This window comes from Talpa occidentalis, unplaced genomic scaffold, assembly GCF_014898055.3.
Source record: "Talpa occidentalis isolate TD23 unplaced genomic scaffold, MPIMG_talOcc4v2.1 talOcc4.5, whole genome shotgun sequence".
NCBI lineage: Eukaryota > Metazoa > Chordata > Mammalia > Eulipotyphla > Talpidae > Talpa > Talpa occidentalis.
Genome location: NW_023604861.1, coordinates 24,401,876 through 24,419,738, shown reverse-complemented (window position 1 = coordinate 24,419,738; position 17,863 = coordinate 24,401,876). Strand labels below are relative to the sequence as shown.

At 36.2% G+C, this 17,863-nt stretch overlaps 1 protein-coding gene across 6 annotated transcripts in view; it reads right to left on the bottom strand.

Annotated features, from left to right (window-relative positions):
• Positions 1–17,863, bottom strand: part of KLF12 (KLF transcription factor 12) — a 416,573-nt gene that overhangs the window by 162,139 nt on the left and 236,571 nt on the right. Inside the window, exon 2 of one of the 6 annotated variants that reach the window (XM_054701634.1) lies at positions 15,416–15,530. The exons of the other annotated variants lie outside the window; for them this stretch is intronic. The gene's annotated coding sequence lies outside the window, so the exon portion shown is untranslated. The remainder of the gene's footprint in view (positions 1–15,415; positions 15,531–17,863) is intronic. 6 annotated transcript variants of the gene reach the window in all.

Sequence of the window (17,863 nt, the reverse complement as noted above, 5' to 3'; positions counted from 1 at the left end):
AGGCGACTATGAATGGCTAGATGCCCACCCATCTCTCCTGTCTTGTCTGCTGCTCCTCTCAGCAGTGTATTTTGGTAGATCTGCTTGTTCTGCTCCCACTTTTTCTGGTGAATCCTCTCTCCCACACACACTCGCACCTCTGGCCTACACCCCAATCCTTGTATGCATAAATACAAATAAATATTAAAAAAAAATTCATCCCTCCTTTCTGAAAAAGTTAGACATCTGCTCTTTGATGAAGCAAGTATTGCTTCTGATCCAAAGTCAGAAGCAAGGAAAAAAGTTACTTTGGTTCAAAAGTAACCAGGAGACTCTAAGAGTGATCTAATTGGGTGATTTTTATCATTTAAATGAATCAGAAATGATCCATTTATCTCAAAAGACTCTGTGGCTAAACTGGAACCTTCTGATTTTGAATTGCAAAGGGAAAGTTAGCCAAGTGTGTGAATGGCACAGAAGTGTGAAGTACATAAGGAAACTACCTGCAGTTTGAAACAAAAAGAGAAACTGTTCATATACTCAGAATGTGTGAACAGAGGCACAGAAGCTCTCCCCACCACTTTTTCTCCAAACTTTCTTTTTTCCTAACTCCTAGGCTTCTTTAAGATGCAATTCAGATGCTCTTCTTCCAAGCTGATTAAGACCCCACAACACATGGTGTCCACCCATTGTTTCTGATTACCATGTGACATTAAATTTACCTTCCCATGTCTGTCTCTCTTAGAAGACTATGAGCTCCTTCAAGTGTGGGGCTATATTTGCTAAGTATTTGTGAAAAGAATACATGAGCAACTGTTTCTGATTTTATCATTATATCACATGTTTCAAGAGATAAACTTTATCAGTTAGGGGGAAAATTCACTCCCTATTTGATTCCACATAAGGTTACATTTTTGCAAGTTTCATTTTTTGAAGGGGATAGGAAAATCTAAGGAACTGATTACAGTAATGCTTGAAACAAAGCCAATTTTTCCTTTTTTAAAATATAATTCATGGGCCTCCCCGGTGGCGCAGCGGTTGAGCGCTGGGTTGTGAAGCTGCCCGCAGCCTCTGCAGCCCCAGTTTGATCCCCGGCTGTTCCCAGGCCACCGGAGAAGGGTCCCACATGGCGCGCGGACCTCTCCTGCCGCCCGCTGCTCCCCTCAGCAGTGTACTTTGTCAGTCTGCTTGCTCTGCTCCCCGCTCTGGCTCTGGGGAATTCTCTCACCCTCCCGCGCTTCTGACTGTACCCAGTGCTTGTATAAATAAATAAATAAATAAATAAATCTTAAAAAAATAATAATTCATATATATATTTTAAAAGAAAACACAATTAAATAGAATATGGTCAAACCCAGTTTGCCAAGAGAAACTTTTGGCTTACTTGTAAGCTGTCTTTCTAGGCATGCTTGTGCCCTGTGCCCAACAGAAAGAGAAAGGATTCTGACACATTCTGTTCCTGATGAATGATGAGGATTTTACTCTATATTTTCATTTATGTTCATCTATGACCATTCACACTATACATTTATCTCAAATTTTAATTTATATATCTATATGTTAAGGTCACCTGTCTGCACTCCGTGTAAAAATTTAGTGCCAAAAGTTTCTCATTTGGGTTTTCATATCCCTTTTAGTATGAATGACTGCTATACTTACAAAACTGAGATGGAAACAAGAGTTTGCAGATGGTTAGTTAGTTTATGGGAATTACCAAGAATCCCTGCTGCCTCTCCTTTGGACTGGTGAGCGATGGTGCCTGCCAACTGGGAGAGGGCGGATGATGAGATCAGGCCCTGAATGTATGTCCAGGAGAGAGCAGAGCACAAAGATCAGCCTCCACTGATTAGAATGAGTGACAGTAAATCTGGGAGCATTGAGAAGCCAGGGGCCATTACTGGATTATGAGCTTTGTTAATATACAGTTCAGTTCTTTAGGGTCCAAATCCTTTCTGACTGATCAATCACTGTTCTCTGTGCTGTTAAAAAGTTTTAATGTCTCACATGGCTAAAAGAGCTTTATAAGCAGGTATGAGAGGGGTAAGTGGAGTGAGGAAGGAGGGAATTCAAGTAATATCTGATAAATTTGGAATGCTCTTGAAAACAGAGTCAAGCTTTGAGGAACAGGGGTCCCGAAGTACAGCTGTGAGACCTTAGACAGTAGGAGGCAGAAGAAATGAATGAAACTTGCTAGCAGTGGAAATGTTTATTTGCTTCTCTGATACATTGCCCAAACCAAATTTTTGTTTAATAAATGAACGAAATGTGGTTGGTGCAGTAATATGTGTCTCTTTATCTTTGCTTCTTTCTCTCTGTATCTCTCCTCTGGTCATTCAGTTGATCACTGAATCTACTGTATTCATTTAGGTTTTAAGCCTAAAGCAAGAATTTGCATTATGTCAAATTTGCATGTCCATGTGAGCATTGTGCATACGCATATGTAATAACAAATGTAAACTGATCCACATTAAAATCAAAGGTGAAAACTAATCACATAATTTAACCATAGAACATTTTAATGATTTCAGCAACTGATCTCAATGAGTGATTTTATTAGCCTTGGCTATATGATAAAAGCCTGTTTAAACAATCTAATCAATGATCAATTTGACCTGTTCTGTCTCAGCTCTGCTTCCCTGTTAAGTGAGAACTTCAAAACATAGTTAGAAAAATCACTTCAGTATATTCAGCCTCTAAAAATAAACAAAAAGGAGAAATGAGCCAAGAGAATTATATGCCAAATACTGAAGAAGACAGGCTTCCTGAAGCTCTACTGAATATTGTTTGAGAAATCTACCATTTTATCATTAGTCCACTTTGAAAAACATGGCAATTTTCAAAGTACTGTTAGTTCAATTCTCTTTTGCTTTTGTCTTGGTGTGGCTGTGTCTTTACTGTCTGGAAACAACATGCAGCCACATGACTTAAAAGCAGCTTTTGTAACAAAGATCTAACCAATATTATATTTTGGAATCAAAGCACTGAGAAATTAATTATTAATATCCACTTTATTATTCTTTCCTATGTCCATATTTATTCTTGTGGATTTTTCTGAACTATATAAACTTCTGCTCAGCTAAAAATCTTTAGAGAACTACTTTATTAAAAAAGATAATAATACATGAACCTGACTGTGTTGTGTTTCTGCTCCTAGTAAAAATATATGAAATGAAAAGATTTAATACACTGTTCTCAGAGGAAAGAAGACATGTAGAGTTATGAAACAACCATAGCATGTATTTATAATGTACTTCACAATAACTAAAAATAAGTCCCACTGATGATATAGTTGAAAACCCTACTATATAGTGTTTTAATTACAAAGGCACTCAGAATTCAAAAGGTGAATAGTCAACATATGGCACCACTCAAAAAAGGCATTGAAGCAAATAATTCATTAAAAATGCAAATGGCTACAAGTGACTTAGAAGAAGCAAGTCACTTGCTACTGTGGCTACTGGGGCAATGGAAAAGGCAAGGATAAGGCTGTTCAAGGGGGAGGATTCTGCTGCGACAGAGTGCAGTCTCTGGAGCTCTGGACTACTTATTAAAGAAGTAGCAGTTCTGAATTTTTATTACTGGACTTTCTCAACTATGATGATTTCAGATAAGGTATTTATGGACTGTCTGTATATATGACCTTGGGACTATTTTATGGACACTAGATATATTGCTTTTTATGGGGAAAATAGACAGTTCTATAAAGGTAAATCATTCGGGTTATCAAATGAGTAAAGGGAGGAGACATCCCCTGTGAAACATTTCATGGCTGTTCAATAAGTTTAAGCAATTATGCACTACAGCAAATTAGAATAGATTATAAATCAATTAGTCAATCTTACTAGAAGCTGCATAGTCATGTAAAATAGATGATGTGGTGCCCTTTTTACAATAAAGTTCAGTCCTGATAAATTCAGTTATTTAGGAAAATGTAACCATAGAAAAATGTCAGTCTATGCTGAATTATAACCCAACCTTTAAGGACTTTTAATTTCTTTAGCAGGAAGCACTGATTCTCAAAGCAAAATAAGTATTAAAACAGGTTTGGGAAGTAAACAGGCATACGCCATTATACCACTCACCACCTTGGCTAATGGCTTACCTTGAGTGAAGCCCTTAACCGTTACCAGTTCAAGTCAGTGGAACTAAGAAAAGTGAGACAGTTGACTAAATTTAGTATCAAGAGTCATTTGAAAGTTTCTTCAAATATTGCTATTTGATTTTTAGGTTTTTTATTAAATGACAGAACTAAAATAATGGACTACAATAACATTTAAGTTTGAAAAGGAAATCGGGAGTTAATTTCCTAATGTCCTTCTGGGATTTGTCTATGACATTGTTTACTACACTGGGCAAAATTCAAAAGTAACTATGAAAAGACTAGAGGCCCTGTACATAATTTGCACAACTAATATTGACAGAACGGAGAAACTGTAGAAGGCAACAAGCAAACAAAAAGGTATAGGCAATTCTCTTTTTCCATTTATTTTACTTTGGTTCTCTCTTGGTTTTTTGTTCATTAGACAAAGTCCTTACTTTTGCCCAAATTTTGCAAGAAAACTCACAGAACCACAGTGAGTGACTGTATGACTTTATGTTAACATTTTCTCTTAGTATTTTGAAAATATTACTTCACCATTGCTGATATTGAGACACTGGTGTCAGGACTGTTGGAGTTTGCTTTACAAAGTGATGTCTTTTCTTCTGATCAGTATGAATTTGCCTATCTTTTTTCAGTTTTCATAGTAAAGTTATCTATTGAGTAATTATACTTTCCATTTTTAAAAGTTCTATTTGGTTCTTGATCTTGGCCTGTCCTGGGTCTAGCAATGATTTTGTTCTCAGGGTAATTCAAGTTTATGGTCTCATGATATTTTAATGTTTCTGTGTGTATGTGTGTATGACTTGCTGAGTGGTGGGGGGAGTGGTATGGGCAACTGGGAAAGGTAAAGGGACCTGCAGATCTCCCTAATTTATTCTCTTTAACTATTTCTAGCAGGATAACTTCCGAGTAACTAATCCTCCATATTTCTGTCCCTTTTGTAGCATTACCTTAACGAACAATTAAATCACTCATTAACTATGGGGTTTTTTGCACTGTTTTCTTGATTGCTCAAAGACTTTTTATTGTACCACAAGAAATATAATTTCACATAATGCTAAATTATTCCCCCATATTCTGAATAAAGTACAATGCAGTTATAAAATCCTGTTGACCCAACAAATGAAATCTCACCTACCTAATAAATCTGCATTTAAAAAATGCAACCCAGGACTCCCTGGTGGCACAAGGGGTTAAGGCACAACCTATGAAGCTATCCGCAGCCACTGCACCATGAGTTCGATCCCCAGCCAGGGAGCTACCCACATGGTGCAGCAGACCTCTCCTGACTTTCCCAATGCTCCCCTCAGCAGTGTATTTCAGTCAATCCTCCTGTTCTGTTCCCCACCCTGGTGAATCCTCTTACTCCCCACACCTCTGGCCTGTATGCCAGCTCTTGTATGCATAAATAATAAATCTTAAAAAAAAATAAGAAATGCAACCCTTACATACAACATTAAATGACCAAGGTAGTTCTCTTTAGGCATAATAATGAAATTCAGTCAAAAACTTTGAAAAAAAAAATCCCTAATATTTCATATTCAGAATGTGTTGCTAAAGTATTTTTCCCCAGAGTTCACTATCTTAGATCATTGTTTGATTTATGGATAGAACTTAACACTTTTTAAAGCATGCTGAGCTCATAACCAAGAATGACAATACTTGTGTGCTTTATTCACTTCTTCCTGAGTATCATGCAGGGTCTCTAACACCTTATCCTTTGCCCTAAAATGTATCAAGGAGCACAGAATGTACATATAGTCACTTTCTTCATATAAAATAGTTCTTTGGCCTATGCTATCCCAGATGCAGACCATTTTCCTCTCTGACAGATGTTTATCTAGTTAATAAATCTTTATTAAATGTACTCCAGGGGGCTCCCTGATGGTGCAAGGGGTTAAGCACCACAATGTGAAGCAATACACAGTTACTGTAGCACAAGTTCAATCCCCGGCCCGCCAGGGAGCAACCCACATGGCGCAGCAGAGCCCTCTCCTGTCTTATCCGCTGCTCTCCTCAGCAGTGTATTTGTCCGTCTGCCTGTTCTACTCCCCACTCTGTCTCTAGTGAATCCTCTCACCCTCCTGCACATCTGGCCTGTATCCCAGTTCTTGTATAAATAAATACATCTTTAAAAACAAATAACTGTACTCCAGTTGCTACTTTTCTTGGTATTTTAGCTGTCATAAAGAATTTCATGATAAAATGGTAACTCCATGTGCATTTTCCTCTGACCTCCAAATATGAAAAGGCATGCATTGGTAACTCTCATGAATCTTAGACTCCTGGATCTAAGAAATATATTGTTATTTATTATCTATATAATAAGAATTATACTGACTTTATACCTAGTTTTGGAAAAACTGATCTCAATTTTAATTTAATTATGTACTCTCCAAACTTAATTCACAACTTAAAATTACATTCTATATGGATCATCACATAAAATCACACAGTGTTTAATAAAATTAGACAATCTTTTTTCATTTTTTAATAGAGGCAAATATACATAAAATTTAACCTTAGAAATTTGATGTTTCCTATAAGAATAGACTTTCTCATTTGGATATCCTATGAAAGCTGTTTTAAATAGGCAAAATTAGAAGAGAAATGAAGAAGAAAGTGCAAATCTTCTATAAATTATTTTTAAATTACTTCAACCATGAATAACCCAGAATTTATTCTATTGCTATATGCTTCTCACAAGTCTGCAACTGAGGTTTTTAGTTTATTTTCTTCATGTGAACCATTGTCCTCAACTATTTTGCAATTCAACTTCAAGAGTGACATCAATTCTAGCTTTCTAAAGGAGATTTACTAGCAAGAAAATGACAGACAATATAAGGAGCTGGAGAGTGACATGTAAGAAGGTTCTATTTAGATCGAGCTTTCAAAGAAGGCCTATATTCTTATAAGTAAAGTGAGACTTGACCTGAAACCTGGATAAAATAAAGACAGTATCTTCCTGAAGAAGGTTCCAGACAGAGAAACTGTGTGTCCCTTGAGCAGGCAGTGTGCTGGGGATACAGAACAATTCCAGGGAGGCCAGTGAAGACAGAGCAGAAAACAAAGGTGAAATTGAAATTATTCAGGAGAGGAAACAGAAGTCAGTCAAACAGGACCTTTTAGGAGATGGCAAAATTTTATTTTCTGTATATTTTTAAAAGCAAAGTTTGTTTTGTTTTGTTTTTGCATAGAAGGGCTGGGGTATAGGCCAGAGGTGCACGGGGTGAGAGGATTCACCAGAGACAGAGGTGGTAAAAGAAGGCAGATCTACTGAAATACACTGCTAAGCGGAGCAGCAGGTGAGACAGGAGAGGTCCGCTATGACATACGTAAGTTAGCTCCTTGGCTGGGGATCAAACTCAGGCCACAGTGGTGCTTGCACTAAGACTTAACCCCTAGGCCACCAGGGAGGCCCCAAAAGGAAAGTCTTTGACTAGAGGTGTTATGGGATTTGATTCATGTTTTTTTTTTTTTTTTTTTTAAATCATTTTGACTGTGAAGAGGAAACAGACTTTGAAAAGGAGCAAGATCTTCCCACAGGTTGTAAGAAAAACCCCAACAACTGAGAATGACAATTAAGACGTGTTAACACAGAGGTGAAACCTACATTCTTCAGGTTTTCTGATGCCTAGAACACTAGACAGTTAGTGAACACTGCACTGCCCTTTATGTCTTTTCATTACTGCTTGTGTTAACTCTTAGGCCCAAATTATCCTTTCTTTTCCATTGCTTGGTAAACTCCTACTTATTCTTCAAGGGCCAGTGCAAATTTCACTACTCATTAAGTCTGCCAGTATGAGCCTCTAATAGTCATTGTTTCTTCTTCTCTTCTAACCCAGCACTTCAAATGTGACACAAGCTTTGGAAACAAAAAGCAAACAGAACAAAAGACATGAAGATAATGAACGATTGCAGACAATAACACTATGTAAGTCTATGCAGATAAATGTGACTTTTCTTAATAGCAAAATATAAGGCGTTAAAACATAATAAAACCACAATGTCTAGAATATACAAAGAAATGTGTTTAAGATAAGTATATAAAAGTTTTCTATAATTCTATGGCCCTATGCTATGGAGATCAATCCCATGAAGATATTAACAAAAGCAATGAGAAAATTATTCAAGGCAGTAAAGGGCCATGATGCTAGTCCAACATCTACACTGGGGTTCTGGCAAACTGGAGCCTTTGGCCAAATCCAACATGACAATTTTTTTAAAAATTTATTTTATTACATCATTGTTCACTTTTGTACAGTATTTCATGTCTCCCCTTACGTGTAGTCCCAAAGTTCTCCTGCCACCACAGCACCCGTGAACTATTACCATATTTCCTCTGTTTTGACGCCCCAGCTCCCCCCTCACCTGCTGTACACCTCAGATCTGTGGTCAGCTTGTTAGTTTTCTCTTTCAATTGACCTCTTATTTGGTTTCTCTATATTCCATATGTAAGTGAAACCATTTAGTATTTATCTTCTTCCTCCTGACTTTTTTCACTGAGCATAAACCTTTCCAGCTCCACCCATGTTGCCATGAATGGCATGAGTTTGTCTTTGATTGCTAAGAGTATTCCATCGTGTACATATATCACAACTTTCTGAAACTCCTGGTGACAATATTTTTTAAACTGTGTGCTGGGATAGTCCTGCCTACTCATTTACATATTGCCTGTGGCTACTTCTGCAGGACAACAGCAGCTTTAACTCACTGCTACCAAGCACAGGGTTCACAGAGCCTAAACTGTTTACTAACTGGTCCTTCACAGAAAAAGGTTGCTGACCCTGCTCTACTCAACTTCCCCAGAAATTCCGTAAATTCTTGAGGTTATTAAATAAATTGTACCCCTGAGGTTCTCAGTGACTGCCCGTGCTATCCTGTCTGCTCAGAGTGCAGCCTGGCTAAGCCCACTACTCCCTTAAGATACAGCACAGGCCACCTCTAACAGCATGCTCTGAAACTCCTGGTGAGCAGAAGTCTCTCAGCCTGCACCACCTCATGCATACCTGGGACTTCGCACACAACCCTCTCAATTTTAATCACGTACATCCCTGCTGCCCCAATTAAACATCAGATCACTATCAACAAGAAATGTTTTGTGGACGCTGCATTTCTTCATCAAATGAACAAACATTAAACTTTTTAACATGTATAGTTGGCACTGGAGCCAGACCGAGAGAGGGTTAAACGAGTCAGAAGGAATTTCGAATTTAGCTCACTGTCTCATTCTGCTAGTCAGCATGGTAAATTGATCACATGCCATAAGTTTCAGAAAATATAACTGTAAAAGATTATTTATATAAAATGTAACATGCTGGGGCTTTAGTCCATATGAGGTTGGTCCAATCTGCGATAGCCATTCCTCAGTCACTTCCACAGCAGCTTCCAGATGCCTCCAGCTATGACTCACCCATTCCCTTCTTAATTTGTTGCTTCAAAACTACTTTTGGAACTGGGAAATCAAACAAACATGGTAAAATCGATGTCTAAAATTAGAATAAATAGACTTTCAAGAATCTGTAGGATTTTTCTTTCACAGGTGCATGAACAGGGCTGTGCTTCCAAAGATAACTTTCCTAAATTTCATATTCTTGGCTATATTCTAAAATGGGAGTTTTTCTAGAGTCAGACACCTAGTATGACTAACTGAACTATTATAAAATGGAAAACAGCACTTTGACCTGTTTATTTATTTTATTTTTTGAGCTGTTTAAAAATATATTTTAAAAGATCTTTTGTATTTAAAAGAACAGACAATGTTTTAGCAAACAGATGTTATATTAAAAGAAAAAATATGCACCCATTCTTAAGGCAAGTCTGATAACCTAAAAGGTTAATATCTAGTATAGATTAGAACTCTTTTATGAAACAATTTACAATCACTAACTCATGAACATGTAATCTCAAGAGAACAAAAGCCAAATTTCAGGCGTCATGTCCAAGTCAAAATTAAACAAAAATTAAGGGTACACAGTTTCAAATAGGGAAAACTAGTAGACTTTAATAAGTCACATTTATAAATCATTATTTACAAAGCTATAGATTTTATGTTTGCAGTTTGGGTTCCACACAGTCATTAAATGCTATTTAAAATAATTTTTCTTGAAAATTTTCTAAGAGCTTACAACATAAAGTAATTGCTTTCATCTATTTGGCAAGAAGGTATTGTTTTCTTATAACTAATATGAGGTAAAAAAAATTCAACTCACTTATTCACACAAAACAAACAATTAAAATCTAGCCAAAGTTCTTCAAAGTTATAAATCTAGGAAAATAAATTAGTTAATATAAAAATGGATTAATATAGGTATACTTAAAATGTGACAAGCCTGAATGAATTTCATTGTCCCATATAAAGTTTCATTGTCCCATATAAAGTTTCTTAAACATTATTTCTTCTATTTGGTACCTTTGTAAAACACTTTGGTTCTCATATAAACTTAGCCTTCCTCTGAATATATTATAAGCAATATTTTTTTGTATACCATCGTGTTTTTCCTTATTTTTTTTTTTAAAAGCAGGCCATGTTGTTTATGGAGAGTTAAAAAATACCTTCTACATATAAAACTTAATTTACACTGACAAATTGTGAACAATTTACATTGGCTTTCCCATTCCAATTCACTGGACCTGGTCCTGGCACAAGTCATGAATTTTCTTCTACTTTTTACTCACAGAGCTAGTAGAGAGGTGGAATTAAATTTTAACTCCGAGAACATGGCATTATGCATCTACATGACATTAATAAAATTCATTATAAAATAAAGTCAGGTAATCAGGTCTTTTTCATCAGTAAGATGTGAAATAAACAACTTGATTTGTGGCTTTGTCTAAGAAAGTGAATAGAGTTGGAAAACGTAGGGCCTGTGGAATGCCGGACTGGCTCATTTATTTCGCCTTTGCTACATTTTAAAGACAAATTGAGGGGGTGCTGAGCATGATTACATCAGCAGCAGTTTGGCTCTCCTGTATTTTCACCAGCTCAGACTTTCTGGTTTCTGCTGACTACTCCTCCATCATAAGCATTATAAACACTGAGCATTTTCTCCCAATGGGTTCCCCATGGCTAACATCAATTTTACCCCTATTTTATACATTCTGAAGTCTGTCTTTAGCTATTAAAGATTATGCCTTATTACATGTCCTTTTTATTAATAAGCAACTTTAAGAGGAATAGCAGTTAATTCATTAATAACTAAAAGTTTATTTGTATGAGAAAAAATGTATAACTCCATCAAAGTTTCAAAGTTTCTTTTTGCTGAAAAAAAAAAGCACCGATTCTTTTTTCCCTCTGTATTTTTAAATTTTTTTTTTATTTTTTGCATCATTGTTCATTTTTAAACAATATTTGCTTACCCCCACCCCCGCAGATGTAGTCCCCATAGTGTTTCTTTCACCAACGCACCTGTGCACCATCACCCCAGTCCCTTGTGCTCCTCCCTCCCTCCCTCTGATCCCTCTCCCTCCTCCTCTCCTGCAAGATATCTCTGGTTTATAATTGTCTGTTTTTGTTTTTTGTGTTTTGTACTGTTACTATTTTTTTACATTGACATCTTATTTGGTTCCCCTATATTCCTGCTATAAGTGAAATCATCCGATGTTTTTCTTTTTCCTTCTGGCTTATTTCACTGAGCATAATTCCTTCTCGTTCCATCCATGTTGCTGCTAATGGCATGAGTTTATCTTTTTTGATTTCTGAATAATATTCCATTGTGTATATGTACCACATCTTCTTGATCCAGTCATCTATTTTTGGGCATTTGGGTTGTTTCCAGGTTTTACCTATTGTAAATAGTGCTGCAATAAACAGAGATGTACAGGTATTCTTTTGAATCCATGTTTTTGTGTCCTTTGGGTATATCCCTAGGAATGGAATTGCCAGGTTGTATGGTAGCTCCATTTTTACCAGGTTGAGGAATCTCCAGACAGCTTTCCATAGTGGTTAGACCAGTTTTTGCACTCCCACCAGCAATGTAGGAGAGTTCCTTTTTCACCACATCCTCGCCAACATTTGTTGTTGCTTGTTTTTTTGATATGTGCCATTCTTATTGGTGTAAGGTGGTATCTTAGTGTGGTTTTGATTTGCATTTCCCTGATTATATGGGATGATATGATAATGTACATAGAGAACCCTAAAAATTCCACATAAAAACTACTCAAAATAATCAACCAGTTCAGTAGTATCCTGCTACTAAAGTAGCAGAAAACAAAATCAACACACAAAACTCAGTAGCCTTTCTATACACAGTCTGAAGAAGAAGAAATCAAGAAAACCATACATTTTATAATTGAAGCAAAATATCAAATACTTGGGAATAAACCTAACAAAAGAGGTAAAAGACCTATACAAAGAAAATTATAAAACACTGTTAAAAGAAATAGAAGAAGACACAAAGAAATGGAAAGACATGACCCCTGCTCATGGATTGGAAGAATTAACATTATTAAAATGTCCATCCTACCAAAAGCAATAAAGAGATTAAAAGCTATTCCTTGCCAGTTTCATTATTTTTTCTTTGTCTTGGACTCTTGCAAGCTTTACTATTATGCATCTTTCTGTCGTTTTCATTGTGGTAATTGGGTGGTGTTCTCACTTCTTGTGTGTCTATATTTGTCTCCTTTTTCATGCCAAAACACCTATTCTTATCACAAAAGCCTGAGGAATGAGTGGTATAGTATTCCAGAGGACATTAATTCAAACTTGACCTTGCCAAATTGGTATTTGCCCTACATAGAGGATGACATTCATTTGTGAAGACTACCAGGTAGTATATATTTAGGGACTTTTCTTTTTTTCCAAAGTGAAGGAATCTGATGAGAGGCCACCATAAGATCAAGCACAAATGGAAGGTAAGCACGAGATATTGCTGGCTCAAAACTGATTCTGTAGCAATAATACAGTAGTTCAATTCAATCCAAACTGTATCTATTCAATATTTAATTATTTGCAAAGCTTTGGGCCAGGCACTCCAGGGCAATAAATACTATTTTCATTTGAGGAGCTTACAGCCCAGTATGAAAAATAGACATGCACACAGTAAATGTAATTAAAAGGCACAATAAGAAAAAAGGTAGGTGATTTACCTAAAAGACAGTTGATAATTAACTCATATTTTAATATAATGTTCATTTTTGTTAGAAAAGCTAAATTTAAGTAATGTACAATATCATATATGAGATAAACCACCTTCATGTTTCACAGGGACACCATTCTACTGCAAAGGACAAATTCTGCTAAAATAAAGGGGTTGTCAATTATAAGCAAAAGCTACTGTAGAAAGCATCACCTTTTCCAGAGTGCCTTCTCCAATGTAAAATAGTTGGAAAAAGCAAAGTCTTTTAGATACTCGCTAACTACCCTACTTCGTTTCCAAAGGTCTATTCACTTCATCAGTCATTCTCATTTTTCAAAATAAGATGAAACTCATCAAGAAATGAGAGTAGAACAAAACCTACCTCCTGCAGTTACAAGTATTAAATGTGTTCATATGTCTAAAACACAGCAGTGCCTAGATTTTTTTTTTTTTTTTGCTTCCATTAGCTGAAGGGCATAGCAATATCCCTTGTGAATCTGAATCTCATTTATCTTCAGACTTGCATGAGTACCGCCTACTGAATAAAACTTCCCAGTCAACACAAGTTCCTACAACTGCTTCCTCCAGTGTCCCTGACCTCTCATTGGTGTCATTTAGAATCAATGAGAGAAAAGTACAGAGCAGTCCATGTCCAACTTCTACTTCTTTAAAAATTCTGACCACTTGGTTCGTGTTTTCATCTTCACTGTTCTACTATGCAGTGATTTCTTTAGATCAGGGTTACTGAATCCAGCCTGAGGTGCTGCTGTGATGTTCTTCTGGCCACACCTCTCCCTGCACAAGAGTTGTTCCTCTTTCCATAAGGAGAGGAATCTGTCAGGCCAGGAGAAGGTGTGTCTACTTAGAATAAGCACTCAACCTTCTGGAGCAGCACTGTCTAAAAGAACTTTTGGTGATGATGGAAATGTTCCATATCTGTACTGGCTGATACTCCAAATCACCACCAGCTGATATGGTGTGAGTATTCCTACATGTCTATTAAACATGTGACATATGATTAGCATAAGAATTTTTTAATTTATGTCTTTTGAATTAATGTATATTTCAACTGCAATAACCACATAGGACTAGTGGTCACAATAATGGCCATTGAGAATTATCTTACCAAGACCACAAATGATCTCCTTGCTACCAATTCATTATTTATTTATTTATTTATTTATTTGTATCTTCTTTGAGATTTCCTTCAACATGTTGAGTAATCACTTAAGTACTTGCTGCTTTTGACCTTTGGGGCACCACATTTCCTTGGTTTTCTGCTTTATATCCCTGGCAGTCTTCGTGGTTGTTTTTGTCAGCTCCACTGATTGTGCTCAAAACTCTCTGTGTTGAAATGCCTCTTTTACCCTGTACCCGTTACTATATACACTCTCTTAGATTACCTCAAATGTAAGGATGTCAATCACCATGAAACTTCCATCTCCAAATGCAGATCCCAGAGCCAGTGGCTAATTTGAAATCTTCATACAGTATCTAAATGTAACAAACCTAACCACACTCTTAATTTATCTAATCTGCAATGTCATCTCCTCTTATAGTTTTCCATATGTCTTTACAGCATCAGCATGTACCTAGTAGCTTAAGATAAAACAAGAGGTTATCCTTGATGCTTCTTTCTTTCATCAGTCTCAAAATCTAAACCATCAGCAAGAGCTCTAATTAACTCTCCAAATAATCTCAAATTGATTTCCTTTATTTCTAAAAGCATAAACCTGCTCCAAATCACCACCAGCTCTAATCTTGACTATTAAAGAAGTCTCCAAAAGTATCTCCCTTCCTCTGCCTACTACACATCCCTGAAACTCTTCACACAATGAAACAGCTCTATTTTTAAGTAGATGGTAATAGAACGGCTTATGGCAAAGGTCATTGGAATCGAGACTTGAAATAAAAGGCGAACCCAGGAAAACAAAGTATAAGAAGGGTGACAAACAAGGGGCTGAAAAAAAATAGCTTTTATTCTAAGGGAAACAGAAATATACTGAAAAGTATTATGTTTTGAAGAGAAATCTGTCACAGGGTGAAAGGGTGAAGTAGGCAAGAAGGGAATTTAGAGAATCCTGTTAGGAGGTTATTAGTGCAATCTGGAGAGAACTAGGAAGGTAGAGAAAAATTCAGATAAAAAATATTTAGAAGTTATGAATTTGCTGTGGAGGGTGAAGGAATGAATGGTATTAAGGACAACTCCTATGACTTTGATTAAAGAAACCCAGTGAGGTTGGTGTGACCTACTTACTGAGGTGAGGAGGGCAGGCTAAGGAACCAAGCATCTAGATGGATGGTAGAGGAGGTAGTTTTGCAGGGACATGGCAAAGGTTGGTTCCAAAGAGACAAAGATCACTGGCATTCATCTATGGAAGTGATACAAAATGAAATCTTTGAAATTCAGGTCTCAGGATGCCATTTACTGAAAATATGCCACTGACATTTTGGATAGAGAAGGTTTGCCATTCCTATTATAAAGTCAAGTAGAGAGGCAGACAGTTTTATGCATGAGCATCGAGTACAAAGAATCTTTATGATACTTCCCAGTTACCTTCTAGGATATCCTTTAATTGTGCATGAAATGTGTGTTCTCAGTGCTAGAAAATCTGTGCACAGTAGTAACCAAATGACAAAATTAACTAGCAACAATATGGCACACAGCAAGGGCTCTTTTTTGGATAAAGGCAATAGCCATGTCACAAGACAGAGGAGCATATCCACTGACTATTTAAAATACCAAAATGTTTTTTAAAAAATCAAAGTACAATTTTTGTTAGTATATATCTTCAGATCAAAAGGACTCATCACTAGCCCGGATTACACACATTCACATAGTTAACCATAATCATCATGATCAGAAATCTCAAATATTTTCAAAAATAGAGGCTAGTGTCATGTACTAATGAGGAAGTATAACTTTCCAATTTAAATCCAGACAGTCTAAAGCCACCCATTAACATTCTACATAGTGTAAAAAGAATGAAGCTAACAAAAGGCATTTTCATTTTTTAAAAAATGTTTACTTTCTTTTCTTAAAAAATTAAATTATTCTGACTCATCTATTCATCTAAATGTCCTTTAAAATCTTTGTATTCCAAATAAACATTTATTTGAGATTGGCCAAGTTTTCTTCCCATGAAAGAAAAAGTAAATCTGAAACAGTTTTCTCAGGCAAACCAAAATAAAGAATTACATGACAAGTAGTGGCTGAGTACATATGATGGCTTTTTGTAAACATTTAATTTATAATAAAACACTAATTATTGATCACTTAAGGAAGTGATGAAAATCTCTATGATTATTAGATAAAAATAATTTAGACTAAAATGACTTTAGGTTACCTATTTTATTATTTTTACTATAATATTTTTTAAATCATTAAGACTGTCTTTTAATTATGAAGACTGCCAATGGGGAGATTAGATCTTGCTGCTATTCAAAGCAGTAAGGACAACTCCCAAGATGTATAATTCTATCATTCATTGTTTCATGAAAACTTTTATCTGTAGAATAGACTTTCTTAGTCTTTCATCTTTGTTAGTTAAAAAGAGCAAATTATTGTGCTTCAATTTCTTTAGAAAAATATGGTAATTAATTACCCTCCAAAAAAGGGAAAACAGAAAAGAGATATGCACATCTTTCGGAATTGTCAAAAAAGAGGCAACCACTCTACAGAAAATAAATGCTTTTATGCTTTACAAACCTTCCTTACAAGAATGAAATGTCACTAAAAAGAAATCTCATCAGATTTTAGAGGACTTGTGAGGATTCAAAACTGGATTCTTTGCTACTATTTGTCATGCTTTATACTCTACCTTTATCTTCAAGAAGTTTAACCACTGCATTTGGAAAAGTCACTTAAAAATACGATCAACAAGTGAAATAACACTAAAAATTCTAGACACGTGTTCCTATAAATCTGCAGAATAGTGACCACATAGATCACATAAGATAATGGGCTTTTACAGATTATTTTAGATACAGACTGATTTATTTAGACTTGCCAGTATCTTTTCATTTAATGAGTCTTTGTTCATTAAACTTTCTATTCAAATCCAAATGAAAGCATATACTTCTGTCCTATTTTTAGAAAGAGGGGTTGAGGATTGAGTAAAGGCACAGATAACTAAAAGGTAGGCAGTACTCAGTTTTATATGTAAAATGTATTTATAAGCACATATGCATACAACTGTGTGTATATATGTACGTGTGTGCAGTAAGTTCTCACTTAACATGTGTACAGTCTTGGAAAGTGTGATGTAGAGTAAAAAGACAATTTTACCAGCGACTAATTGATATAAACAACAGTTAAGCTCTTATGGTATGTTTCTGGCCACAGAAACATCTAAATAAAGACCAGAAACACTACTAATGCTAGATAATAATCTGCATCCATTCAACCATCTCCAACCTGCTTATTTCAGGTGAGGGGCTCTGGTGGTGGGAGCTTGTCCTGACCCTTCAGGATCCAAGGCAAGGACCAAGCCTGGGCAGGCTGAACTTCCATTGCAGGTCTCATATATCACACACACACACACACACACACACACACACACTCCAGGGAATCTTCCATTGCAGGTCTCATCTCTCTCTCTCTCTCTCTCTCTCTCTCTCTCTCTCTCTCTCTCTCTCTCACACACACACACACACACACACACACACACACACACACACACTCCAGGCAATCTAGACATGCCAA